The sequence below is a fragment of the Theropithecus gelada genome, chromosome 11 (genome assembly GCF_003255815.1).
Source record: "Theropithecus gelada isolate Dixy chromosome 11, Tgel_1.0, whole genome shotgun sequence".
NCBI lineage: Eukaryota > Metazoa > Chordata > Mammalia > Primates > Cercopithecidae > Theropithecus > Theropithecus gelada.
This window is the reverse complement of record NC_037679.1, coordinates 103016552-103023958: the sequence shown is the minus strand read 5'-3', so window position 1 is coordinate 103023958 and position 7407 is coordinate 103016552. Positions and strand designations below refer to the sequence as shown.

The following is a 7407-nucleotide window of genomic DNA, read 5'->3' as shown; positions in this document are numbered from 1 at the left end:
TTTTTTTTTTTTTGAGACGGAGTCTCGCTCTGTCACCCAGGCTGGAGTACAGTGGCCGGATCTCAGCTCACTGCAAGCTCCGCCTCCCGGGTTTATGCCATTCTCCTGCCTCAGCCTCCCGAGTAGCTGGGACTACAGGCGCCCGCCACCTCGCCCGGCTAGTTTTTTGTATTTTTTAGTAGAGACGGGGTTTCACCGTGTTAGCCAGGATGGTTTCGATCTCCTGACCTCGTGATCCGCCCGTCTCGGCCTCCCAAAGTGCTGGGATTACAGGCTTGAGCCACCGTGCCCGGCCCAGATTTTTTATGTTTACAAATCAGATGAGTGTGAAATGGTACCACATTGTCTTAATTTTTATTTTGATTATGGGGTTGAGTATGTTTTCAAATGTTAGATGACTGTTCAAGTGTTTGTTTCTTGAATTGACTGTTCTTTTCCTTCCACAGCCATTTGGGTGGTCTTTCTAAATTGATTTTAGAAAGTTTTAAGTTCATTACATACTCTGATTATGTTTGTTAAGTGAATTGCAACTGTCTTTTCTCAGTCTGTGTGACTTATCTCTTAACTTTTTATATGGTTTGTTTTGTTAAATATAAATGATTATTATAAAATATATCACTATTTTCTTGTTTGTGTTTTATTTAAGAAATCTAGGGTGATCACTCTGGTTTTTCTCATGCACATTAATAGATTTGTTACTCCATTTCTTCAGTTGATTTCTCTTTTGTGAGTTGGTTTTTAAGTGAACCATTAAAGAGCAAAGAAGAAGTGTTCCCTTGGCTCCTACGCTGCTATTCAAAACTTCCTGGGTTAGTAAGCCTTCTTGTGAATTGTCTTTAAAATGTTTATTAAAAACTCTTAGGAACTCTTACATAAAGTCTCAAATTGGTATACAAAGATGCTCTCTGACACTGCTTGACTAGTGAAAAAAGCTAAAACAATCTAAATGTTAAAAATATGTTATTATATGTATCCAGACTTAGAATTTTTTTGTAGACATTAAGAGAATAAGCTAGAGCTATACATTGTGACATGAAAATGCCTACTATAGGCGGTGGCTCAAGCCTGTAATCCCAGCACTTTGGGAGGCCGAGACGGGCGGATCACGAGGTCAGGAGATCGAGACCATCCTGGCTAACACGGTGAAACCCCGTCTCTATTAAGAAATACAAGGCCGGGCGCGGTGGCTCATGCCTGTAATCCCAGCACTTTGGGAGGCCGAGGCGGGCGGATCACAAGGTCAGGAGATCGAGACCACGGTGAAACCCCGTCTCTACTAAAAATACAAAAAACTAGCCGGGCGCGGTTGTGGGCGCCTGTAGTCCCAGCTACTCGGGAGGCTGAGGCAGGAGAATGGCGGGAACCCGGGAGGCGGAGCTTGCAGTGAGCTGAGATCGCGCCACTGCACTCCAGCCTGGGCGACAGAGCGAGACTCCGTCTCAAAAAAAAAAAAAAAGAAATACAAAAAAACTAGCCGGGTGAGGTGGCGGGCGCCTGTAGTCCCAGCTACTCGGGAGGCTGAGGCGGGAGAATGGCGTCAACCCGGGAGGCGGAGCTTGCAGTGAGCTGAGATCTGGCCACTGCACTCCAGCCTGGGTGACAGAGTGAGACTCCGTCTCAAAAAAAAAAAAAAAAAAAAAAAAAGAAAATGCCTACTATATACTAATTAAGTTTTTTAAAAAGTATGTTGCAGAGAAAACATGCACAGTGTATCTTATGGTGCAAAATTTTTGCGGGCACATATGTATATGGTATATGTAATCTATATATGCATATAGAAGGGTCTGAAAATATATAATAGTTGCCACTGGAGTGGTATGTGTGTTTGCGTTGCTTTAATTTTTTTCAGTACACAATTAAACAAAAATAAAAAACAATTTAAAAGAAATTCGGCTGGGTGTGGTGGCTCATGGCTGTAATCTCAGTACTTTGGGAGGCAGAGATAGGAAGTTGGCTTGAGCCCAAGGGTTTGAGACCAGCCTGGGCAACTGAGCGAGACCTGTCTCTACAAAAAAATTTTAAAATTAGCCAAGTGTGGTAGTGCTTGCTGGGGACTGAGGTGGGAGGATCGCTTGGTCAAGGCTGCAGTGAGCCGTGATTGAGCCACTGCACTCCAGCCTGGGTGACAGAGCAAGACTCTGTCTCATAAATAAATAAATAAATAAATAGGAGAATCTTAATAACCTTGGAGTATGGAATAGATTTGTTTGGTTTTTTGTTTGAGACAGGGCTCAAGTAATCCTACCACCTCAGCCTCTCTAGTAGCTAAGACTAGAGGCATGTGCTACCACACATGATTAATTTAATTTAATTTTGTGAAGACAGGATCTCACTATGTTGCCCAGGCTGGTCTCAAACTCCTGGCCTCAAATGATCCTCCTGCCTCAGCCTCCCAAAGTGCTGGGATTACAGATGTGAACCACTGTGTCCCCACAAATTTTTTTTTTTTTTTAAGTTTTAGAAGTTTTTTTTTTTTTTTTCTTTTTTTTCTTTTTTTAAATATTTGGGTCTCGGCCGGGCGCGGTGGCTCAAGCCTGTAATCCCAGCACTTTGGGAGGCCGAGATGGGCGGATCACGAGGTCAGGAGATCGAGACCATCCTGGCTAACCCGGTGAAACCCCGTCTCTACTAAGAAATACAAAAAATAGCCGGGCGAGGTGGCAGCGCCTGTAGTCCCAGCTACTCGGGAGGCTGAGGCCGGAGAATGGCGTGAAGCCGGGAGGCGGAGCTTGCAGTGAGCTGAGATCCGGCCACTGCACTCCAGCCTGGGCGACAGCGCAAGACTCCGTCTCAAAAAAAAAAAAAAAAATATTTGGGTCTCGATTCTATCTGGAAATTTTTTTTTTTTTGGTGTGTGATGTGAGGTAGGGATCAAATTTAATTTTATTATATACATACCCAATAACCATATTACTGTTAACAGAGTGTTTTGAGTTTTTGAATTGTAATTTTTAAAAGCAGTTCATGGTTTCTTGTTAAGCACAATTACAGTCTTTTTGTCCTTCACCAGGCTGCTTCATATATTCAAGTTTGTGACCTCTGTGATATGTTTGGTGGATTATTTGATCCAGAAATAGAACCTAGAAGAGTAGATACAGAGTGTATTTTGTAGGTCTCACTCAAATGTCATTTCTCTCACTATTTAAATATAAATTAGATTGCAGTTTCTTCTCTAATAAACTTGCTTTCACTTAAAAAAGAAATTGGATTGCAGACAGTTTGAGGATATACATTAATGAGGAAACAGATTGCTGGTTTTTTGCATTGCTGGCTACAGACCTTGGAAACTAGAGAAGCAGATGGTTGATTGATTGATATCTTGTTTTAAAACTTGAGCATACTTACATGTGTTTGGTCATCCAGCTATTATCACATATATATTCTAACATTTGAGACTTTTAATTTTGACTTTAGGGGATGTGTGTCATTAAAGTTGTCTTAACTTTCTGAGGTGTGTGATATAAAACACTGTAAATCACTTAGTTTAAGTGTGAAGACTCTTTTTCCTCTTAAGAGAGTTTTTATTACACTTGTAGTCTAAGGCGTGTTGCTGCGGAGGCCTTCAGATGTATGTTCTAAGTTTTTCTTTTTATTCCTTTTCTTTCTCATACTGGTGGTCAGAAGAAGGCCTTATGATTTAGTGGAATTGGGCAATATTGAGAAAGATTGTAGATAGAAGTTTATTTTTAGATTTCTTAGACTTGTAATATTGAGAAAGATAACTAGCCACTTCCTTGAATTTTCTGTCTGCAGCATTATAAAGCAAAAAACAAACAAACGAAAAAACAAAACAGACTTGTGTTCTGGAGGGTAATATGTGAAATGAGATAGAGCCTGGAATGATTGCTATTTAATAATGGGAGAAAGGAGCTTTATCAGTTGAAAGCAGGGTTTTGATTTTGCCTGAAAGGTTAACTGTACAGGCCACATGTTTTATCTGAACAGATTTTACTTTTGAAGTAGTTTAAACAGTGGGTTATGTGGTATTATAGTACAGATGATTTATGGAAGGAAGTCTTTACATATTTGATATATTTTGGCACCAAATATATAATCCTAGATTTTTCAGGATTTCCCTGGCTATAATATTTAGAACTGTTGTTCCTTATATTAGCATTTTTATGTACAGATTGAGCATCTCTGATCCAAAAATCTGAAATCTGAAATGCTCCCAAACCTGAAACTTTTTGACGCTGCAAGTGGAAAATTCCACACCTGACTTCCAGTGACAAGTTGTAGTCAGAACTTTGTTTCTTGCACACAATTACAAAACATTGTATAAATTTACCTGCAGGCTATGAAACAAAATGCATTTTGTGTTCAGACTTGGGTTATATCCCCATGATATTTTATTATGTATATACAAGTATTCCAAAATCTGAAACAATTCCAAATCCAAAACACTTCTGGGTACTAATCTTTGTTTCAAAAACAATACTCAGTCATTATTATAGATCTTGGGAAATGAGGATAACCATTGTAATATGGCTGTAAAAGAGTTGTAGAAAGACTTTCCTCCTTTAAAGACATTGTGTTTTTAGCTTTGACCACTACCAGTGGCTATAATGCATTGTTTCTGCCTTTACTGAAGTCCTGTAAGATGGTGGTAAACGCATGGACTTTGAAGTCAGAGAGATAACGATTTGAATTCAGGGTCTTCCACTTAAGTTTGTGTTTTGATGAATTGCATTATCTCCATGAACCTCAGTTTCTTTATCTGTAAAACGGGACCCTGTTCTTAAGGATTGTTTGAGATGATAAGTGAAGGGTGAACTACTGGGCTTTGTTCAAAGTTGTCTTCAGTAGTGAAGTAACAGTTCACCTTCTCCCTCAGAGAGAGAACATCATGGTGTAGGAAGAAGGGAACTACTTACTTTTGTGGGAGGCAGTGTTGTATAATAGGCCATTTCTTGCTTCTCTGTTTTGTACATTGTGTAACCTTAGGGAGATTATCCAGAAAGTTTTACAAAACCTCAGTCTTCTCATTGGTAAATAGAGATAATGCTACCTATGTAACAGGCAGAGTTTTAAAGTTAAATGAGAGTATTTATAAAAGCTCACCTTATCTGGCACATGGTAACATGGTAACTTCTATTAATACATTTTTATGGTAATAGGCAATAATAATACGCTTTTGAAGTAGGTAACAAGAAGGGCTTTTGGTTGGAGAAACCAGAATGGTTATGAATTAGTCCGTGTTTACTTTGAGGGAGTAAAGACTAGGGAGTGTTCATTGAAGGAAGACTGTTTAGGAGGCTACTATTACTTGGCCAAAAGACAAATAATATGACTCGAATAATAGTTTCTCAAAATTTTGTGTGATCTAGGCTTGTAAATAAACTTTATTGTTGTTTTATTAGGATTTAAAATCAACTTTATTGAAGTATAATTTAAACAACGAAATATACTTGTTTTAAGGGTGCAGTTAGATAACTTTTGATAATGTACATACCCAGATAACCATCATCCTAATCAAGGTAATGGAATTTCTGTTATCTCCAAAACCTTCCTTGTGTCCCTCACAGTCAGTGCATCACACCCCTCCCCTCCTCTGGTTCAGGGAAACCACTGATTTGTATACCTTCGTTTTGTCTCTTAGAATTTCATGTAAGTGGACTGGGCAAGGTGGCTCATGCCCATATTCCCATCACTTTGAGAGGCTGAGGTGGGAGGATCTCTTGAGCCAGGAGTTTGAGGCTGCGGTGGGCCAGGATCATACCACTGCAGTCCAGCCTAGTGACAGAGTGAGACCTGGTCTCAAAAATTTTTTTTGTGTGTGTGTAAATGGAATCATACTGTACATATTCTTTAATGTCTGGCTGCTTTCACTCCGCATGTTTTTGAGAGTCTTCCATGTTGCTTTGTGTTCCAGTAGTTTGTTGCCTTTTATTGCTGAGTAGTATTCACTGTGGTATGGCTACACCACAATTTGTTTCTTCGTTGACCTGATATTTGGGTTTCCAGTTATTTGGCTATTATGATTAAAGTGGCAATGAACATTGATGTACAAGTCTTTTTGTGGACTTAAGTTTTTATTTCTCTTGAGCAAATAGGAGTAGAATAGCTGAGTCATATGGTATATATTTTGCAGTTTCTTAGTAAGTTAAACAGTTTTTCAAACTGATTGTGCCATTTTATCTTCCTGTAATCTCATCTATGTTATATGCTGTGTTTTTAATTTTAACTGTTTTTTTTTTTTTTTTTTAGTGTGAATTGATATCTTATTGTGGTTTTTATTTACATTTTTCTTTTTGAATGCTTTGCTTTTTGTTTTGAGACAGGGTCTTGTCTGTTGCCCAGGTTGTTGTGATCCTGGCTCACTGCAGCCTTGACTTCCCAGGCTCAAGGAATCCTTCCACCCCAGCCTCCCAAGTAGCTGGGCCTATAGGTGCACGCCACCAAACCCAGCTAATTTTATTTTGTAACAACTTTTATGTAGAGACGAGATCTTGCTATGTGCCCAGGCTGGTCTTTAAATCTGGGGCTCAAGTGATCCTCCTGTCTCAGTCTCCCAAAGTGCTGGGATTATAGGTGTCAGCCACCATGCCTCGCCTTATTTGCATTTTTCTGATAGCAAATGATGTTGAACACTTTTTCATGTGTTTATTAGCAATTTGTATATCCTTTTATTAGATGAGGTGTCTGATTCTTAATTCATTTTGAAAATAACGTTTTTAAAAATTACTGAGTTACAAGTTCTTTATATGTTGTGGATACAAGTACTTTGTCAGCCATGTGAATTTTGAATATACAGTCAGCCCTCCTTTTCTGAGGGTTCCACATCCACGGATTTAACAAATCTAAGGTAGAAAATGTTTGGTTAAAAAACAATATGAGAATAAAAATAATACAAATAAAAAGTACAGTATAACAGCTGTTTATATAGCATTTAATCATATTAGGTATTCTGAATAATCTAGAGATTGATTTAAAGTGTAAGGAAGATGTGCATAGGTTATATGCAAATATGATTTTTTTTTTTTTTAATAAGGAACTTGAGCATCCTCAGATTTTGGTGTTCAGTTTTGGGTGGATTAGGAGGGTAGAGAGGGGTTCTTGAAACCAGTCCCCCAAGGAAAGGATACCGAGAGATGACTGTATTCTTTTGTTCTGTGGCTTGCCTTTCATTTTCTTAACAGTCTTTGGAAGAGCAGATGTTTTTTAATTTTGTTGAGTCCAGTTTATCACTTTTTACCTATGGTTAATGCTTTTCGTGTCTTAAGAAGTATTTAAGGCCGGGCGCGGTGGCTCAAGCCTGTAATCCCAGCACTTTGGGAGGCCGAGACGGGCGGATCACGAGGTCAGGAGATCGAGACCATCCTGGCTAACACGGTGAAACCCCGTCTCTACTAAAAATACAAAAAACTAGCCGGGCGAGGTGACGGGCGCCTGTAGTCCCAGCTACTC

At 39.2% G+C, this 7407-nt stretch overlaps 1 protein-coding gene across 4 annotated transcripts in view; it reads left to right on the top strand.

The window, feature by feature from the left end:
* Positions 1–7407, top strand: part of ADIPOR2 (adiponectin receptor 2) — a 102087-nt gene that overhangs the window by 13433 nt on the left and 81247 nt on the right. Inside the window, exon 2 of one of the 4 annotated variants that reach the window (XM_025401682.1) lies at positions 713–809. The exons of the other annotated variants lie outside the window; for them this stretch is intronic. The gene's annotated coding sequence lies outside the window, so the exon portion shown is untranslated. The remainder of the gene's footprint in view (positions 1–712; positions 810–7407) is intronic. 4 annotated transcript variants of the gene reach the window in all.